Source organism: Diuraphis noxia, unplaced genomic scaffold, assembly GCF_037042655.1.
Source record: "Diuraphis noxia isolate RWA-SAM2 unplaced genomic scaffold, SU_Dnox_SAM2 contig0004, whole genome shotgun sequence".
NCBI classification, from domain to species: Eukaryota; Metazoa; Arthropoda; class Insecta; order Hemiptera; family Aphididae; genus Diuraphis; species Diuraphis noxia.
In genome coordinates this window covers 51,257,613-51,281,280 of record NW_028301714.1, presented here as the reverse complement: position 1 = coordinate 51,281,280, position 23,668 = coordinate 51,257,613, and the positions used below count along the sequence as shown (strand labels likewise).

Sequence of the window (23,668 nt, the reverse complement as noted above, 5' to 3'; positions counted from 1 at the left end):
AAAAATGATAGTGTAATACAAAAGAAAAAATCAATCTGCTGAGTTCAGAAACAATATGGTTAACTGGAAGAGAAAATTTAAACAGTGCTACCAAAAAAACAACTCGAAATTAATTAAGCAACAAAGTAAGAAACTAAGAAAGCTATTTTCAATATGAATGCCGGTGATTTTAGAATAGTCTATTCTATAATCAATGATAGAACTATAGTTCCGGGGAGAATAGAAATCAAGTATAAGGCATAGACGAGAATACTAAGGTATAAGGGCTAAAGGACTATAGTTGAATGTTATGGATCTAGAAAGTCGGATCTTATGAATATTGGAACTATCTGATTACATGTGAGTATTTTCTATTTTATAACTATAACGTCTATAACTACACAACAAATCAAAAATGATGCACGGATACCAGTTACGCGTCGTACAGAAAACAGTCACCTGGATTCTTGGTTTGCTTTGTAAAATTTTAAATTACTTAAAGGACTATACAACTAAAAAAATCCTAATTTTTTTTATTGTGTGAAAATGTAGTGCTTAAAAAAAGAAAAACTGGTGGTATGAAAATTTTTGTCGGGCAATTGCTTTGGTGTTTATTTATAAGTCACGTAAAACGCGTGACGTCATAAAATCACACCGTCCGCCGCCGGGCCGTATCTAAAATACACGCGTTGTAGTTATTTCACTCGATTAAAATAACTATAGAGAAAAATTGATTTAAGGTATAAGTTATTAAAGTACATTTATAAAAAGGTTATACATTTCTTTAGATGATCATATTATTTTTACAGTATTAAAATTTGTTTCAGGGTAGTTTACAAGAAAGACAAAAAATTAAAATATAAAAAATAGCAAATATAATATTATATTAAATAATATTATACACTTTTAATTAAAGTTTGAACAAATGTGTTATTATAATTATAATTTATAGTTTTATGAACTAAAATAAATATGTAAAACAAACCTCACAATAAAATATACATGGGTACTAATTCAAATAAGGTAGGTTCTTAAAATTGAATACAGCTAGGTAAGTATATAGTATATACTACAATAAAACAACTTACATATTATTATTTGATATTATTTTTTTATATAGTTTATTATTAATTATAATGTTAAATGTCTAATGGATTGTATTAAGTAATAGATTACACGAATTACGCGTTTTGAAAACCAACATATAATCCGTTCTCCTTAGGATAACGTTTACGATTTTTTTTTACCACACATGATGGAATAACAACTCTATTCCCTATAGACTATAGTATAAAACAAACACAATAAAGAATAAAATAACTGGAAACATGGTATAATGACAACAATTATCGAAGAAGCTGAAAAAGAAATTTTACCACAGCAATTTGACGTACAAAGAGAATGTAAATATGTAATACTACATCCCAAAAAATTTTATCAAATTTATCCAACACTTCACCTTCCTTATGAAGAATTAAAATCAAAGAGATATTAAAGATTTACCTAAAAATATAATTTAATTAGCTAAATTAGCTATTATTATATATTATAATAATTCAATTACGTATAACATACCTATGTATTTCTGTTTGAATTAATATATATTTTATTGTGAGGTTTTTTTGCATATTTATTTTAGTTCTTTAACTATAAATATTATAATAACACATTTGTTTAAAGTTTAAACTTTAATTAAAAGTGTATAATATTATTTAATATAATATTATATTTGCTATTTTTTATATTTTAATTTTTTGTCTTTCTTGTAAACTACCCTGAAACAAATTTTAATACTGTAAAAATAATATGATCATCTAAAGAAATTTTTAACCTTCTTATAAATGTACTTTAGAACTTACACCGTTATACCTTAAATCAATTTTTCTCTATAGTTATTTTAATTAAGTGAAATAACTACAACGCGCGTATTTTAGATACGGCCCGGCGGACGGTGTGATTTTATGACGTCACGCGTTTTACGCGACTTATAATTAATAATCACCGAAGCAATTGTCCGACAAAAATTTTTCTTTTTTTAAGCACTACATTTTCACACAATAAAAAAAATTAGGATTTTTTAGTTGTATAGTCCTTTAATAAGGCATGAGTCCTTTTTGGCTAATATAGATGGATTGGAAATTTCCATGGCTGTCCGAATATGTAGGTTAAATACTTCGAAACTTTCTGGAACACAGCCAAAAAATTTTTAAAAAACACGATTCGAAAAACGGTTCTAAGTGAAGACTGAAGAGTGTCTGTCTGCAGTCTATAATGTTACCAAGTGGAAAGTACTGAATAGATATATTAGTATATATTATGAAACAATTGTTGAATTGTTCTTAAAGTAATTTATTTTATTATTTTAGTGACACAGAGGTCTGCTAAAAAATTGCATTTGAAAATATTATTGTGTTTAAAGAATATAATAATATCCTTAAAAAATTTTAACTACCTACTCACGAAAAATGTTTTAAAGATTATAAAAAAAATCATTATTCTTCATTCAAATACCTACAGTTTTTATCAAATTTCAAACTACAATATCTATAAAAATTGGTTTGGTATATTTTTTAGATTCGTTGGTTACAATAAGAACTACTTATGATGAGTAACCTCGCTATAAATTTTCAATCCATAGAAATATCCTGTATAAAATAATTTGCAAATCTTTGAAATTTTGATTAATTTTGTCTAAACTTCAGTATCTTTTCAGGCGAGAAAGTGAATCTAGTTGGTTCATAGAGGGGGAATTTAAATTCACAAAAGTTTTTAAAAGCGACATTAAAAACATAAACAAAAAAGATTACACTAGATACATAAAAATTTCACTGAATGTGATAATATTAGCATTTTATATACACCATACACAATTTTCAAAATATTTTGACTCGTGTTACTATTTATAGGCATATGAAATTTTCGATAAGTACCTTTAACACAAAAAAATTTCAAAATGTATTCAGCTATTTTACATTTACTCGATTTCTCATGGAGCGATTTTCTTATTTTGTGGTAATAACCGCAGATACTTTAATTTTACTCCATGTTTATATTATTATTTTGTTTACTTGAAATATTTTTTTAAATAAATTACATTTTTGACTAGGTTTAAACTGTCCATGAAAATTAAAAATTAGGTTTTTAATTTTTTTTTTTAAGTTCTAATATATTTGTATTTTTTAAGTTAAAAGTTTGACAGTTTCATTTTATAAATATTAAAAATTCATAAGCAAGATTTTTTTTTATAAGCTTTAGAAATTCAAACTGACAAATTCATTAAAAATTCAATGAAAATAATTTATTAATTTTTAAATTTTAAACCTAAACATAAAAAATTTAAAAAAAGGTTCCACGTAAGTAGTTCATACGGTAACTGAAAAATTTAAAAAATATATAAGCACAGTTTTATTTATTGTTTCTTTAAGTTAAATTTAGAAGTAATGAGACATTTAAACAAGAATGATGATAAAAAAAAATAAAAATGGTTAAGTGAGTGCTGTTCATAAGGTGCCTTGATAGAGTAATAGATGTGTTAAATTTGAATTCAATGATTTAAAATCATAATATTTATAAATAACAATTTTGGTCTAATATTACTAAGTATATTAGATGATATTATTGTGTAAGTAATTTATTTTACTATTGACACATTTTTGGCTGTAAGACAATTGTCTCACAATATTATTTCCTATCGGTTATCACTACATAGTACATATAATATAATATAGTGGTTTAGATTTAGGTAAAGAATAAAACAAATTATAGTTGTTATTCTTTTAGTTAATATTTAATCACACAGGGTAAAAAAATTAAGTGAGATATACATATATTATACATAAACAATAGTAAAATGTATACCAAAATATATGAACAAAACCAATACAAAAATAATAAGAGCATAAATATATTTTTTGGACAGTCATAGACTAATAATTAAATTTGTATTTTATAAAAAAGTAAATCACACTGGAATACATTATTTATATTACAATATTTAGTATATATTTTTATCGGATATTTGCAGGTTTTTATATATTATATTATTATATTTACAGTCATATAAATTCGCATTCTAATTATAATTCGCGTGTATACTCACAAGAAACGAATGATTCTTCAGCATAGCTTTGATCAGTATCAGGGTGTTGAGCTTGGGTATGGACTTGATGACGTTCATCATTTCCTCTTCGCTGACCTCAACCGGCTGCTGGCAATAGTTGTCTCGCTCTGTGGGCACTGGGCAGCGTCTCAGCCCCCGCCCTTGTCACCCAGTCATGTTTTTTGACGGCTGGTAACGTGATCCTGGTATCTGGATCTTTGTCAAGGAGACGGTGCAACAGGTGCACCAGTTGTGGAGACGTTTCCGGTTCGACTGGCCACTGTACCGGTTGCGTGCGGATCTGCTCGTGCACTGCTAGCACCGAGTCCGCGGTGTACGCAAGCCGACCGTAAACAAATGCGTAAAATGTGCACCCCAGTGCCCATACGTCCAGCGCTCGACCGCTGTACAACACTTCAGGAGCCGTAAACGCCGGTGTGATAAGTATGATAAGTATAGTAACAATAATATAGTTTAGTCTTAGTGCTAGAATAGTGTTGAATTCAAAAATGAATCCACAATAAGACTATCATTCATTTAAATAAATAAAAAGCGTCTGTTATTATTATATCAAGTATAATAGTATACTGAATAAGTTAGAATAATTCATTATTTTCAGCCATTTTACATAATAGATATTATAAATTCAGAGAGTGAAAATTAGACAAATTCAACTCTTTAGTAAACTGGAAATGGCCGAATGCTGTGCCACAACAAAATAAAAAATTACAATTTATGAATTGAAATCTATTAAATGTTTAATTCAATATTTATTTAACTATATTACCTATATTATGTTAAATTGATTAAGAAGACGAATATGATACGCAATAATTGAACATTTCGATGCATTTTCCGTATAAACTATGACTGTAGTTGACCGGGTTGATTCGCGCGTTCTCGTTTACGATGTGGATAAAGCCTACCAGTGAATAAAAAAATTAAAAAAACGCGTAACGTGTAATTCCTCATATTTTAAACAACACGGAGATGTAATATGTCGTTTAACAAGAAAATGTGCTAAGGAAACTTACACAACATGTGATGACAATAATTTTTCAAGTGGTACTTAAAAATTAACTAATTAATTAATTAATTTAAAAAGTTGACAAAAAGTATATTTAGATCCAACTTCAATTCATATAGGTAGTATCGTTGTCACCAGTGAAAATATTGTTAAAATTGAATTTGCATTTTAATTTTAAAACCAAAAAATAAAATTTGGAAATAACCTTCATTTATAATAATATATCTCGGTCTATTTAAACAATCTAAGTCTGAAGATGTCTGATTGTCGCTCTCAAGCCTTCTTATTGTCATCACTTATCATCCTGATATCTTACGCACATTATATCATAAAATTGAGATGTTAAACTAAAGGTAATATTATGATATAAATTATAATTAATTTGATATCAAATTACTAATATAAATAATATAATTAATATAATTAATGTAATAATAAATTTTGCAAGGTTCTTTTAAAAAAAAAAATATTGCGTTATATTATTAGTAAACCTACCCAAAACTAACCTGATGTTAAAAATATTAATCCTGATGATAATAGCATGATATAAATTCATAAAATTTCATTTAGTATACAGATTATCGTAATATAATAGTAATAATAGGAGAATGATAAATCATTGTACATTATTCGCTAATTGCAGAAACAAATACAGTATAGTATTTATAATAAATGCTTAGGTATGCATTTAAACAAAAACAAATTTTTGTCCGGGCAACGCTGATTGGAGACAAATATTATTATAATAAATACATAACTACGAATGAGCTACCCGTTATTTCATTCAATTGAAACCATAATATTGTTCATTTTAATACATCCGTTTACTGTGAATAAAGCGTTAAAAAAAATGTCAAAGAGGATTTTCTTTGAAAGTCTTACACTTGGCAATATTAGTGCAGTAGAATTATTGTACCATTACATAACCAAGCGGAAGCAATAGTCAAAAGAGGATTTACCAAACTCGCGTGTTCAAATCGATCGACTGACCAAGCCCACCAACATGGGAATAGTTATGCCATCAGAATCGACCATAGTGAAAGAGATTACAAGACCAGTGTCTCAATCTCCAACATTCGTGGTAACAATTGATTCTAAATTATAATAGAAAGTTTAACTTTATAGTACTTTTTGAATAGTATCTAAAAATTTAAATTCTTAATAACTATCTCAAGAGTCGGACATTACATGATTTAATCGTTAACTGTATAAAGCAGTTGGTATATGAGATTACTTATTTTATAGAACTAAATATTGACAGTATCTTTTCTGTTAATAAGACGATGGTGTCACCAACAATAAAGTGGAATATATAAAAGAAATAGTATAATACATATTATATCGACCTACCTATAATAGTATTTAACAATATTTTTAACCTAACGTTCGTTTAGGAAGTGGATCAGAAAATAAACTTGAAATTTCCTTCTACGAGGATTTACCAAACTCGCGTATTCAAATCGATCAACCGACCAAGCCAACCAACATGGAAATAGTTATGCCATCAGAATCGACCATAGTGAAAGAGATTACAAGACCAGTGTCTCAATCTCCAACATTCGTGGTAACAATTGATTTTAGATTATAATAGAAAGTTTATACTCTATATTGTAGTTTTTGAATAGTATCTAAAAATTTAAATTATTAATAACTATGAGTCGGACATTACATGATTTAATCGTTAACTGTATAAAGCAGCTGGTATATGAGATTACTTATTTTGTAGAACTAAATATTGACAGTATCTTTTCTATTAATAGGACGATGGTGTCACCAACAATAATGTGGAATTTATAAAAAGAAATATTATAATACATATTATATCGACCTACCTACAATAGTAATTATCAATAATTTTAACCTTACGTTCGTTTAGGAAGCGGATCAGAAAATAAACTTGAAATTCCCTTCTACGAGGATTTACCAAGCTCGCGTATTCAAATCGATCAACCGGCCAAGCCAACCAACATGGAAGTAGTTATGCCATCAGAATCGACCATAGTGAAAGAGATTACAAGACCCGTGTCTCAATCTCCAGCATTCGTGGTAACAATTGATTTTAGATTATAATAGAAAGTTTATACTCTATATTGTAGTTTTTGAATAGTATCTAAAAATTTAAATTTTTAATAACTATCTCAAGAGTCAAACATTACATGATTTAATCGTTAACTGTATAAAGCAGTTGGAATATGAGATTACTTATTTTGTAGAACTAAATATTGACAGTATCTTTTCTATTAATAGGACGATGGTGTCACCAACAATAATGTGGAATTTATAAAAAGAAATATTATAATACATATTATATTGACCTACCTACAATAGTAATTATCAATAATTTTAACCTTACGTTCGTTTAGGAAGCGGATCAGAAAATAAACTTGAAATTCCCATCTACGAGGATTTACCAAACTCGCGTATTCAAATCGATCAACCGACCAAGCCAACCAGCATGGAAATAGTTATGCCATCAGAATCGACCATAGTGAAAGAGATTACAAGACCAGTGTCTCAATCTCCAACATTCGTGGTAACAATTGATTTTAGATTATAATAGAAAATTTATACTGTATAGTACTCTTTGAAAAGTATTTAAAAATTTAAATTTTTAATAACTATCTCAAGAGTCAGACATTACATGATTTAATCGTTAATTGTATAAAGTAGTTGGTATATTAGATTATTTATTTTTTAGAAATAAATATTGACAGGATCTTTTCTATTAATAGGACGATGGTGGCACCAACAATAATGTGGAATATATAAAAAGAAATATTATAATACATATGATATCGACCTACCTACAAAAGTAATTAACAATATTTTTAACTTAACGTTCGTTTAGGAAGTGGATCAGAAAATAAACTTGAAATTTCCTTCTACGAGGATTTACCAAACTCGCGTATTCAAATCGATCAACCGACCAAGCCAACCAACATGGAAATAGTTATGCCATCAGAATCGACCATAGTAAAAGAGATTACAAGACCAGTGTCTCAATCTCCAACATTCGTGGTAACAATTGATTTTAGATTATAATAGAAAGTTTATACTCTATATTGTAGTTTTTGAATAGTATCTAAAAATTTAAATTTTTAATAACTATCTCAAGAGTCAAACATTACATGATTTAATCGTTAACTGTATAAAGCAGTTGGAATATGAGATTACTTATTTTGTAGAAATAAATATTGACAGTATCTTTTCTATTAATAGGACGATGGTGGCACCAACAATAATGTGGAATATATAAAAAGAAATATTATAATACATATTATATCGACCTGCCTACAATTGTAATTAACAATATTTTTAACATAACGTTCGGTTAGGAAGCGGATCAGAAAATAAGCTTGAAATTCCCTTCTACAAGGATTTATCAAACTCGCGTGTTCAAATCGATCAACCGGCCAAGCCAACCAACATGGAAGTAGTTATGCCATCAGAATCGACCATAGTGAAAGAGATTACAAGACCCGTGTCCCAATCTCCAGCATTCGTGGTAACAATTGATTTTAGATTATTATAAAAAGTTTATACTCTTTATTGTAGTTTTTGAATAGTATCTAAAAATTTAAATTATTAATAACTATGAGTCGGACATTACATGATTTAATCGTTAACTGTATAAAGCAGCTGGTATATGAGATTACTTATTTTGTAGAACTAAATATTGACAGTATCTTTTCTATTAATAGGACGATGGTGTCACCAACAATAATGTGGAATTTATAAAAAGAAATATTATAATACATATTATATCGACCTACCTACAATAGTAATTATCAATAATTTTAACCTTACGTTCGTTTAGGAAGCGGATCAGAAAATAAACTTGAAATTCCCTTCTACGAGGATTTACCAAGCTCGCGTATTCAAATCGATCAACCGGCCAAGCCAACCAACATGGAAGTAGTTATGCCATCAGAATCGACCATAGTGAAAGAGATTACAAGACCCGTGTCTCAATCTCCAGCATTCGTGGTAACAATTGATTTTAGATTATTATAAAAAGTTTATACTCTTTATTGTAGTTTTTGAATAGTATCTAAAAATTTAAATTATTAATAACTATGAGTCGGACATTACATGATTTAATCGTTAACTGTATAAAGCAGCTGGTATATGAGATTACTTATTTTGTAGAACTAAATATTGACAGTATCTTTTCTATTAATAGGACGATGGTGTCACCAACAATAATGTGGAATTTATAAAAAGAAATATTATAATACATATTATATTGACCTACCTACAATAGTAATTATCAATAATTTTAACCTTACGTTCGTTTAGGAAGCGGATCAGAAAATAAACTTGAAATTCCCTTCTACGAGGATTTACCAAACTCGCGTATTCAAATCGATCAACCGACCAAGCCAACCAGCATGGAAATAGTTATGCCATCAGAATCGACCATAGTGAAAGAGATTACAAGACCAGTGTCTCAATCTCCAACATTCGTGGTAACAATTGATTTTAGATTATAATAGAAAATTTATAATCTATAGTACTCTTTGAAAAGTATTTAAAAATTTAAATTTTTAATAACTATCTCAAGAGTCAGACATTACATGATTTAATCGTTAATTGTATAAAGTAGTTGGTATATTAGATTATTTATTTTTTAGAAATAAATATTGACAGTATCTTTTCTATTAATAGGTCGATGGTGTCACCAACAATAATGTGGAATATATAAAAAGAAATATTATAATACATATTATATCGATCTGCCTACAATAGTAATTAACAATATTTTTAACATAACGTTCGTTTAGGAAGCGGATCAGAAAATAAGCTTGAAATTCCCTTCTACGAGGATTTACCAAACTCGCGTGTTCAAATCGATCAACCGGCCAAGCCAACCAACATGGAAATAGTTATGCCATCAGAATCGACCATAGTGAAAGAGATTACAAGACACGTGTCTCAATCTCCAGCATTCGTGGTAACAATTGATTTTAGATTATAATAGAAAATTTATACTCTATAGTACTTTTTGAATAGTATCTAAAAATTTAAATTCTTAATAACTATATCAAGAGTCGGACATTACATGATTTAATCGTTAACTGTATAAAGCAGATGGTATATTAGATTACTTAATTTGTAGAACTAAATCTTGACAGTATCTTTTCTGTTAATTAGACGATGGTGTCACCAACAATAATGTGGAATATATAAAAGAAATATTATAATACATATTATATCGACCTACCTACAATAGTAATTAACAATATTTTTAAAATAACGTTCGTTTAGGAAGCGGATCAGAAAATAAACTTGAAATTCCCTTCTACGAGGAATTACCAAACTCACGTATTCAAATCGATCAACCGGCCAAGCCAACCAACATGGAAATAGTTATGCCATGAGAATCGACCATAGTGAAAGAGATTGCAAGACCAGTGTCTCAATCTCCAATATTCGTGGTAACAATTGATTTTAGATTATAATAGAAAGTTTATACTCTATATTGTAGTTTTTGAATAGTATCTAAAAATTTAAATTTTTAATAACTATCTCAAGAGTCAAACATTACATGATTTAATCTTTAACTGTATAAAGCAGTTGGAATATGAGATTACTTATTTTGTAGAACTAAATATTGACAGTATCTTTTCTATTAATAGGACGATGGTGGCACCAACAATAATGTGGAATATATAAAAAGAAATATTATAATACATATTATATCGACCTGTCTACAATAGTAATTAACAATATTTTTAACCTAACGTTCGTTTAGGAAGCGGATCAGAAAATAAACTTGAAATTCCCTTCTACGAGGAAATACCAAACTCGCGTATTCAAATCGATCAACCGACCAAGCCAACCAGCATGGAAATAGTTATGCCATCAGAATCGACCATAGTGAAAGAGATTACAAGACACGTGTCTCAATCTCCAGCATTCGTGGTAACAATTGATTTTAGATTATAATAGAAAATTTATACTCTATAGTACTTTTTGAATAGTATCTAAAAATTTAAATTCTTAATAACTATATCAAGAGTCGGACATTACATGATTTAATCGTTAACTGTATAAAGCAGATGGTATATTAGATTACTTAATTTGTAGAACTAAATCTTGACAGTATCTTTTCTGTTAATTAGACGATGGTGTCACCAACAATAATGTGGAATATATAAAAGAAATATTATAATACATATTATATCGACCTACCTACAATAGTAATTAACAATATTTTTAAAATAACGTTCGTTTAGGAAGCGGATCAGAAAATAAACTTGAAATTCCCTTCTACGAGGAATTACCAAACTCACGTATTCAAATCGATCAACCGGCCAAGCCAACCAACATGGAAATAGTTATGCCATGAGAATCGACCATAGTGAAAGAGATTGCAAGACCAGTGTCTCAATCTCCAATATTCGTGGTAACAATTGATTTTAGATTATAATAGAAAGTTTATACTCTATATTGTAGTTTTTGAATAGTATCTAAAAATTTAAATTTTTAATAACTATCTCAAGAGTCAAACATTACATGATTTAATCTTTAACTGTATAAAGCAGTTGGAATATGAGATTACTTATTTTGTAGAACTAAATATTGACAGTATCTTTTCTATTAATAGGACGATGGTGGCACCAACAATAATGTGGAATATATAAAAAGAAATATTATAATACATATTATATCGACCTGTCTACAATAGTAATTAACAATATTTTTAACATAACGTTCGTTAGGAAGCGGATCAGAAAATAAGCTTGAAATTCCCTTCTACGAGGATTTACCAAACTCGCGTGTTCAAATCGATCCACCGGCCAAGCCAACCAACATGGAAATAGTTAAGCCATCAGAATCGACCATAGTGAAAGAGATTACAAGACCAGTGTCTCAATCTCCAACATTCGTGGTAACAATTGATTTTAGATTATAATAGAAAATTTATACTCTATAGTACTTTTTGAATAGTATCTAAAAATTTAAATTTTTAATAACTATCTCAAGAGTCAGACATTACATGATTTAATCGTTAATTGTATAAAGTAGTTGGTATATTAGATAACTTATTTTGTAGAAATAAATATTGACAGTATCTTTTCTATTAATAGGACGATGGTGGCACCAACAATAATGTGGAATATATAAAAAGAAATAATATAATACATATTATATCGACCTGCCTACAATTGTAATTAACAATATTTTTAACATAACGTTCGGTTAGGAAGCGGATCAGAAAATAAGCTTGAAATTCCCTTCTACAAGGATTTATCAAACTCGCGTGTTCAAATCGATCAACCGGCCAAGCCAACCAACATGGAAGTAGTTATGCCATCAGAATCGACCATAGTGAAAGAGATTACAAGACCCGTGTCTCAATCTCCAGCATTCGTGGTAACAATTGATTTTAGATTATTATAGAAAGTTTATACTCTATATTGTAGTTTTTGAATAGTATCTAAATATTTAAATTTTTAATGACTATCTCAAGAGTCAAACATTACATGATTTAATCGTTAACTGTATAAAGCAGTTGGAATATGAGATTACTTATTTTGTAGAACTAAATATTGACAGTATCTTTTCTATTAATAGGTCGATGGTGTCACCAACAATAATGTGGAATATATAAAAAGAAATATTATAATACATATGATATCGACCTACCTACAATAGTAATTAACAATAATTATAACCTTACGTTCGTTTAGGAAGCGGATCAGAAAATAAACTTGAAATTCCCTTCTACAAGGATTTACCAAACTCGCGTATTCAAATCGATCAACCGACCAAGCCAACCAACATGGAAATAGTTATGCCATCAGAATCGACCATAGTGAAAGAGATTACAAGACCCGTGTCTCAATCTCCAGCATTCGTGGTAACAATTGATTTTAGATTATAATAGAAAGTTTATACTCTATATTGTAGTTTTTGAATAGTATCTAAAAATTTAAATTTTTAATAACTATCTCAAGAGTCAAACATTACATGATTTAATCGTTAACTGTATAAAGCAGTTGGAATATGAGATTACTTATTTTGTAGAACTAAATATTGACAGTATCTTTTCTATTAATAGGACGATGGTGTCACCAACAATAATGTGGAATTTATAAAAAGAAATATTATAATACATATTATATTGACCTGTCTACAATAGTAATTATCAATAATTTTAACCTTACGTTCGTTTAGGAAGCGGATCAGAAAATAAACTTGAAATTCCCATCTACGAGGATTTACCAAACTCGCGTATTCAAATCGATCAACCGACCAAGCCAACCAGCATGGAAATAGTTATGCCATCAGAATCGACCATAGTGAAAGAGATTACAAGACCAGTGTCTCAATCTCCAGCATTCGTGGTAACAATTGATTTTAGATTATAATAGAAAATTTATACTCTATAGTACTTTTTGAATAGTATCTAAAAATTTAAATTCTTAATAACTATATCAAGAGTCGGACATTACATGATTTAATCGTTAACTGTATAAAGCAGATGGTATATTAGATTACTTAATTTGTAGAACTAAATCTTGACAGTATCTTTTCTGTTAATTAGACGATGGTGTCACCAACAATAATGTGGAATATATAAAAGAAATATTATAATACATATTATATCGACCTACCTACAATAGTAATTAACAATATTTTTAAAATAACGTTCGTTTAGGAAGCGGATCAGAAAATAAACTTGAAATTCCCTTCTACGAGGAATTACCAAACTCACGTATTCAAATCGATCAACCGGCCAAGCCAACCAACATGGAAATAGTTATGCCATGAGAATCGACCATAGTGAAAGAGATTGCAAGACCAGTGTCTCAATCTCCAATATTCGTGGTAACAATTGATTTTAGATTATAATAGAAAGTTTATACTCTATATTGTAGTTTTTGAATAGTATCTAAAAATTTAAATTTTTAATAACTATCTCAAGAGTCAAACATTACATGATTTAATCTTTAACTGTATAAAGCAGTTGGAATATGAGATTACTTATTTTGTAGAACTAAATATTGACAGTATCTTTTCTATTAATAGGACGATGGTGGCACCAACAATAATGTGGAATATATAAAAAGAAATATTATAATACATATTATATCGACCTGTCTACAATAGTAATTAACAATATTTTTAACATAACGTTCGTTAGGAAGCGGATCAGAAAATAAGCTTGAAATTCCCTTCTACGAGGATTTACCAAACTCGCGTGTTCAAATCGATCCACCGGCCAAGCCAACCAGCATGGAAATAGTTATGCCATCAGAATCGACCATAGTGAAAGAGATTACAAGACCAGTGTCTCAATCTCCAACATTCGTGGTAACAATTGATTTTAGATTATAATAGAAAATTTATACTGTATAGTACTCTTTGAAAAGTATGTAAAAATTTAAATTTTTAATAACTATCTCAAGAGTCGGACATTACATGATTTAATCGTTAATTGTATAAAGTAGTTGGTATATTAGATTATTTATTTTGTAGAAATAAATATTGACAGTATCTTTTCTATTAATAGGACGATGGTGGCACCAACAATAATGTGGAATATATAAAAAGAAATATTATAATACATATTATATCGACCTGCCTAATATAGTAATTAACAATATTTATAACATAACGTTCGTTTAGGGAGCGGATCAGAAAATAAGCTTGAAATTCCCTTCTACAAGGATTTACCAAACTCGCGTATTCAAATCGATTAACCGACCAAGCCAACCAACATGGAAATAGTTATGCCATCAGAATCGACCATAGTGAAAGAGATTACAAGACCAGTTTCTCCATCTCCATCATTCGTGCTAACAATTGATTTTAGATTACAATAGAAAGTTTAACTGTATAGTACTTTTTGAATAGTATCTAAAAATTTAAATTCTTAATAACTATCTAAAGAGTCGGACATTACATGATTTAATCGTTAACTGTATAAAGCAGTTGGTATATTATATTACTTATTTTGTAGAACTAAATATTGACAGTATCTTTTCTATTAATAGGACGATGGTGTCACCAACAATAATGTGGAATATATAAAAAGAAATATTATAATACATATTATATCGACCTGCCTACAATAGTAATTAACAATATTTTTAACATAACGTTCGTTTAGGAAGCGGATCAGAAAATAAGCTTGAAATTCCCTTCTACAAGGATTTACCAAACTCGCGTATTCAAATCGATCAACCGACCAAGCCAACCAACATGAAAATAGTTATGCCATCAGAATCGACCATAGTGAATGAGATTACAAGACCCGTGTTTAATCTCCAACATTCGTGGTAACAATTGATTTTAGATTATAATAGAAAGTTTATACTCTATAGTACTTTTTGAATAGTATCTAAAAATTTAAATTCTTAATAACTATCTCAAGAGTCGGACATTACATGATTTAATCGTTAATTGTATAAAGCAGTTGGTATTTTAGATTACTTATTTTGTAGAACTAAACATTGACAGTATCTTTCCTATTAATAGGACGATGGTGTCACCAACAATAATGTGGAATATATAAAAAGAAATATTATAATATATATTATATCGACCTGCCTACAATAGTAATTAACAATAATTTTAACCTAACGTTCGTTTAGGAAGCGGATCAGAAAATAAACTTGAAATTCCCTTCTACGAGGAATTACCAAACTCGCGTATTCAAATCGATCAACCGGGCAAGCCAACCAACATGGAAATAGTTATGCCATCAGAATCGACCATAGTGAAAGAGATTACAAGACCAGTGTCTCAATCTCCAACATTCGTGGTAACAATTGATTTTAGATTATAATAGAAAGTTTATACTCTATAGTACTTTTTGAATAGTATCTAAAAATTTAAATTCTTAATAACTATCTCCAGAGTCGGACATTACATGATTTAATCGTTAACTGTATAAAGCAGTTGGTATATGAGATTACTTATTTTGTAGAACTAAATATTGACAGTATCTTTCCTATTAATAGGGCGATGGTGTCACCAACAATAATGTGGAATATATAAAAATAAATATTATAATACATATGATATCGACCTGCCTACAATAGTAATTAACAATATTTTTAACATAACGTTCGTTTAGGAAGCGGATCAGAAAATAAACTTGAAATTCCCTTCTACGAGGAATTACCAAACTCGCGTTTTCAAATCGATCAACCGGCTAAGCCAACCAACATGGAAATAGTTATGCCATCAGAATCGACCATAGTGAAAGAGATTACAAGACCAGTGTCTCAATCTCCAACATTCGTGGTAACAATTGATTTTAGATTAAAATAGAAAATTTATACTCTATAGTACTTTTTGAATAGTATCTAAAAATTTAAATTTTTAATAACTATCTCAAGAGTCAGACATTACATGATTTAATTGTTAATTGTATAAAGTAGTTGGTATATTAGATTATTTATTTTTTAGAAATAAATATTGACAGGATCTTTTCTATTAATAGGACGATGGTGGCACCAACAATAATGTGGAATATATAAAAAGAATTATTATAATACATATTATATCGACCTGCCTACAATAGTAATTAACAATATTTTTAACATAACGTTCGTTTAGGAAGCGGATCAGAAAATAAGCTTGAAATTCCCTTCTACGAGGATTTACCAAACTCGCGTGTTCAAATCGATCAACCGGCCAAGCCAACCAACATGGAAATAGTTATGCCATCAGAATCGACCATAGTGAAAGAGATTACAAGACACGTGTCTCAATCTCCAGCATTCGTGGTAACAATTGATTTTAGATTATAATAGAAAATTTATACTCTATAGTACTTTTTGAATAGTATCTAAAAATTTAAATTCTTAATAACTATATCAAGAGTCGGACATTACATGATTTAATCGTTAACTGTATAAAGCAGATGGTATATTAGATTACTTAATTTGTAGAACTAAATCTTGACAGTATCTTTTCTGTTAATTAGACGATGGTGTCACCAACAATAATGTGGAATATATAAAAGAAATATTATAATACATATTATATCGACCTACCTACAATAGTAATTAACAATATTTTTAAAATAACGTTCGTTTAGGAAGCGGATCAGAAAATAAACTTGAAATTCCCTTCTACGAGGAATTACCAAACTCACGTATTCAAATCGATCAACCGGCCAAGCCAACCAACATGGAAATAGTTATGCCATGAGAATCGACCATAGTGAAAGAGATTGCAAGACCAGTGCCTCAATCTCCAATATTCGTGGTAACAATTGATTTTAGATTATAATAGAAAGTTTATACTCTATATTGTAGTTTTTGAATAGTATCTAAAAATTTAAATTTTTAATAACTATCTCAAGAGTCAAACATTACATGATTTAATCTTTAACTGTATAAAGCAGTTGGAATATGAGATTACTTATTTTGTAGAACTAAATATTGACAGTATCTTTTCTATTAATAGGACGATGGTGGCACCAACAATAATGTGGAATATATAAAAAGAAATATTATAATACATATTATATCGACCTGTCTACAATAGTAATTAACAATATTTTTAACATAACGTTCGTTAGGAAGCGGATCAGAAAATAAGCTTGAAATTCCCTTCTACGAGGATTTACCAAACTCGCGTGTTCAAATCGATCCACCGGCCAAGCCAACCAACATGGAAATAGTTAAGCCATCAGAATCGACCATAGTGAAAGAGATTACAAGACCAGTGTCTCAATCTCCAACATTCGTGGTAACAATTGATTTTAGATTATTATAGAAAGTTTATACTCTATATTGTAGTTTTTGAATAGTATCTAAAAATTTAAATTTTTAATGACTATCTCAAGAGTCAAACATTACATGATTTAATCGTTAACTGTATGAAGCAGTTGGAATATGAGATTACTTATTTTGTAGAACTAAATATTGACAGTATCTTTTCTATAAATAGGTCGATGGTGTCACCAACAATAATGTGGAATATATAAAAAGAAATATTATAATACATATGATATCGACCTACCTACAAAAGTAATTAACAATATTTTTAACCTAACGTTCGTTTAGTAAGCGGATCAGAAAATAAACTTGAAATTCCCTTCTACGAGAAAATACCAAACTCACGTGTTCAAATCGATCAACCGACCAAGCCAACCAGCATGGAAATAGTTATGCCATCAGAATCGACCATAGTGAAAGAGATTACAAGACCAGTGTCTCAATCTCCAACATTCGTGGTAACAATTGATTTTAGATTATAATAGAAAATTTATACTCTATAGTACTTTTTGAATAGTATCTAAAAATTTAAATTTTTAATAACTATCTCAAGAGTCAGACATTACATGATTTAATTGTTAATTGTATAAAGTAGTTGGTATATTAGATTATTTATTTTTTAGAAATAAATATTGACAGGATCTTTTCTATTAATAGGACGATGGTGGCACCAACAATAATGTGGAATATATAAAAAGAATTATTATAATACATATTATATCGACCTGCCTACAATAGTAATTAACAATATTTTTAACATAACGTTCGTTTAGGAAGCGGATCAGAAAATAAGCTTGAAATTCCCTTCTACGAGGATTTACCAAACTCGCGTGTTCAAATCGATCAACCGGCCAAGCCAACCAACATGGAAATAGTTATGCCATCAGAATCGACCATAGTGAAAGAGATTACAAGACACGTGTCTCAATCTCCAGCATTCGTGGTAACAATTGATTTTAGATTATAATAGAAAGTTTATACTCTATATTGTAGTTTTTGAATAGTATCTAAAAATTTAAATTTTTAATAACTATCTCAAGAGTCAAACATTACATGATTTAATCTTTAACTGTATAAAGCAGTTGGAATATGAGATTACTTATTTTGTAGAACTAAATATTGACAGTATCTTTTCTATTAATAGGACGATGGTGGCACCAACAATAATGTGGAATATATAAAAAGAAATATTATAATACATATTATATCGACCTGTCTACAATAGTAATTAACAATATTTTTAACATAACGTTCGTTAGGAAGCGGATCAGAAAATAAGCTTGAAATTCCCTTCTACGAGGATTTACCAAACTCGCGTGTTCAAATCGATCCACCGGCCAAGCCAACCAACATGGAAATAGTTAAGCCATCAGAATCGACCATAGTGAAAGAGATTACAAGACCAGTGTCTCAATCTCCAACATTCGTGGTAACAATTGATTTTAGATTATTATAGAAAGTTTATACTCTATATTGTAGTTTTTGAATAGTATCTAAAAATTTAAATTTTTAATGACTATCTCAAGAGTCAAACATTACATGATTTAATCGTTAACTGTATGAAGCAGTTGGAATATGAGATTACTTATTTTGTAGAACTAAATATTGACAGTATCTTTTCTATAAATAGGTCGATGGTGTCACCAACAATAATGTGGAATATATAAAAAGAAATATTATAATACATATGATATCGACCTACCTACAAAAGTAATTAACAATATTTTTAACATAACGTTCGTTAGGAAGCGGATCAGAAAATAAGCTTGAAATTCCCTTCTACGAGAAAATACCAAACTCACGTATTCAAATCGATCAACCGACCAAGCCAACCAGCATGGAAATAGTTATGCCATCAGAATCGACCATAGTGAAAGAGATTACAAGACCAGTGTCTCAATCTCCAACATTCGTGGTAACAATTGATTTTAGATTATAATAGAAAATTTATACTCTATAGTACTTTTTGAATAGTATCTAAAAATTTAAATTTTTAATAACTATCTCAAGAGTCGGACATTACATGATTTAATCGTTAATTGTATAAAGTAGTTGGTATATTAGATTATTTATTTTGTAGAAATAAATATTGACAGTATCTTTTCTATTAATAGGACGATGGTGGCACCAACAATAATGTGGAATATATAAAAAGAAATATTATAATACATATTATATCGACCTGCCTAATATAGTAATTAACAATATTTATAACATAACGTTCGTTTAGGGAGCGGATCTGAAAATAAGCTTGAAATTCCCTTCTACAAGGATTTACCAAACTCGCGTATTCAAATCGATCAACCGACCAAGCCAACCAACATGGAAATAGTTATGCCATCAGAATCGACCATAGTGAAAGAGATTACAAGACCAGTGTCTCAATCTCCAACATTCGTGGTAACAATTGATTTTAGATTATAATAGAAAATTTATACTCTATAGTACTTTTTGAATAGTATCTAAAAATTTAAATTTTTAATAACTATCTCAAGAGTCGGACATTACATGATTTAATCGTTAATTGTATAAAGTAGTTGGTATATTAGATTATTTATTTTGTAGAAATAAATATTGACAGTATCTTTTCTATTAATAGGACGATGGTGGCACCAACAATAATGTGGAATATATAAAAAGAAATATTATAATACATATTATATCGACCTGCCTAATATAGTAATTAACAATATTTATAACATAACGTTCGTTTAGGGAGCGGATCAGAAAATAAGCTTGAAATTCCCTTCTACAAGGATTTACCAAACTCGCGTATTCAAATCGATCAACCGACCAAGCCAACCAACATGGAAATAGTTATGCCATCAGAATCGACCATAGTGAAAGAGATTACAAGACCAGTTTCTCCATCTCCATCATTCGTGCTAACAATTGATTTTAGATTATAATAGAAAGTTTAACTGTATAGTACTTTTTGAATAGTATCTAAAAATTTAAATTCTTAATAACTATCTCAAGAGTCGGACATTACATGATTTAATCGTTAACTGTATAAAGCAGTTGGTATATTATATTACTTATTTTGTAGAACTAAATATTGACAGTATCTTTTCTATTAATAGGACGATGGTGTCACCAACAATGATGTGGAATATATAAAAAGAAATATTATAATACATATTATATCGACCTGCCTACAATAGTAATTAACAATATTTTTAACATAACGTTCGTTTAGGAAGCGGATCAGAAAATAAGCTTGAAATTCCCTTCTACAAGGATTTACCAAACTCGCGTATTCAAATCGATCTACCGACCAAGCCAACCAACATGAAAATAGTTATGCCATCAGAATCGACCATAGTGAATGAGATTACAAGACCCGTGTTTAATCTCCAACATTCGTGGTAACAATTGATTTTAGATTATTATAGAAAGTTTATACTCTATATTGTAGTTTTTGAATAGTATATAAAAATTTAAATTATTAATAACTATCTTAAGAGTCGGAACATTATATGATTTAATCGTTAACTGCATAAAGCAGTTGGTATATTAGATTATTTATTTTGTAGAAATAAATATTGACAGTATCTTTTCTATTAATAGGACGATGGTGTCACCAACAATAATGTGGAATATATAAAAAGAAATATTATAATACATATGATATCGACCTACCTACAAAAGTAATTATCAATAATTTTAACCTTACGTTCGTTTAGGAAGCGGATCAGAAAATAAACTTGAAATTCCCTTCTACGAGGAATTACCAAACTCGCGTATTCAAATCAATCAACCGGCTAAGCCAACCAACATGGAAATAGTTATGCCATCAGAATCGACCATAGTGAAAGAGATTACAAGAACAGTGTCTCAATCTCCAACATTCGTGGTAACAATTGATTTTAGATTATAATAGAAAGTTTATACTCTATAGTACTTTTTGAATAGTATCTAAAAATTTAAATTTTTAATAACTATCTCAAGAGTCGGACATTACATGATTTAATCGTTAATTGTATAAAGTAGTTGGTATATTAGATTATTTATTTTGTAGAAATAAATATTGACAGTATCTTTTCTATTAATAGGACGATGGTGGCACCAACAATAATGTGGAATATATAAAAAGAAATAATATAATACATATTATATCGACCTGCCTACAATTGTAATTAACAATATTTTTAACATAACGTTCGGTTAGGAAGCGGATCAGAAAATAAACTTGAAATTCCCTTCTACAAGGATTTACCAAACTCGCGTATTCAAATCGATCAACCGACCAAGCCAACCAACATGGAAATAGTTATGCCATCAGAATCGACCATCGTGAAAGAGATTACAAGACCAGTTTCTCCATCTCCATCATTCGTGGTAATAATTGATTTTAGATTATAATAGAAAGTTTAACTGTATACTGTATAGTACTTTTTGAATAGTATCTAAAAATTTAAATTCTTAATAACTATCTCCAGAGTCGGACATTACATGATTTAATCGTTAACTGTATAAAGCAGTTGGTATATGAGATTACTTATTTTGTAGAACTAAATATTGACAGTATCTTTCCTATTAATAGGACGATGGTGTCACCAACAATAATGTGGAATATATAAAAATAAATATTATAATACATATGATATCGACCTGCCTACAATAGTAATTAACAATATTTTTAACATAACGTTCGTTTAGGAAGCGGATCAGAAAATAAACTTGAAATTCCCTTCTACGAGGAATTACCAAACTCGCGTTTTCAAATCGATCAACCGGCTAAGCCAACCAACATGGAAATAGTTATGCCATCAGAATCGACCATAGTGAAAGAGATTACAAGACCCGTGTCTCAATCTCCAACATTCGTGGTAACAATTGATTTTAGATTATAATAGAAAATTTATACTCTATATTGTAGTTTTTGAATAGTATCTAAAAATTTAAATTATTAATAACTACCTTAAGAGTCGGACATTACATGATTTAATCGTTAACTGTGTAAAGCAGTTGGTATATGAGATTACTTATTTTGTAGAACTAAATATTGACAGTATCTTTCCTATTAATAGGACGATGGTGTCACCAACAATAATGTGGAATATATAAAAAGAAATATTATAATACATATGATATCGACCTACCTACAATAGTAATTAACAATAATTATAACCTTACGTTCGTTTAGGAAGCGGATCAGAAAATAAACTTGAAATTCCCTTCTACAAGGATTTACCAAACTCGCGTATTCAAATCGATCAACCGACCAAGCCAACCAACATGGAAATAGTTATGCCATCAGAATCGACCATCGTGAAAGAGATTACAAGACCAGTTTCTCCATCTCCATCATTCGTGGTAATAATTGATTTTAGATTATAATAGAAAGTTTAACTGTATACTGTATAGTACTTTTTGAATAGTATCTAAAAATTTAAATTCTTAATAACTATCTCCAGAGTCGGACATTACATGATTTAATCGTTAACTGTATAAAGCAGTTGGTATATGAGATTACTTATTTTGTAGAACTAAATATTGACAGTATCTTTCCTATTAATAGGACGATGGTGTCACCAACAATAATGTGGAATATATAAAAATAAATATTATAATACATATGATATCGACCTGCCTACAATAGTAATTAACAATATTTTTAACATAACGTTCGTTTAGGAAGCGGATCAGAAAATAAACTTGAAATTTCCTTCTACGAGGATTTACCAAACTCGCGTGTTCAAATCGATCAACCGGCCAAGCCAACCAACATGGAAGTAGTTATGCCATCAGAATCGACCATAGTGAATGAGATTACAAGACCCGTGTCTCAATCTCCAACATTCGTGGTAACAA

The 23,668-nt window shown here is 29.2% G+C and overlaps 1 long non-coding RNA gene across 1 annotated transcript; it reads left to right on the top strand.

Annotated features, from left to right (window-relative positions):
- The first annotated feature begins 22,521 nt into the window (after positions 1–22,521).
- LOC149056172 (uncharacterized) lies at positions 22,522–23,655 on the top strand. The gene is made up of 3 exons (XR_016191745.1): positions 22,522–22,683; positions 23,001–23,170; positions 23,492–23,655. It is a non-coding gene; the product is annotated as an uncharacterized LOC149056172 (long non-coding RNA).
- The last annotated feature ends 13 nt before the right edge of the window (positions 23,656–23,668 follow it).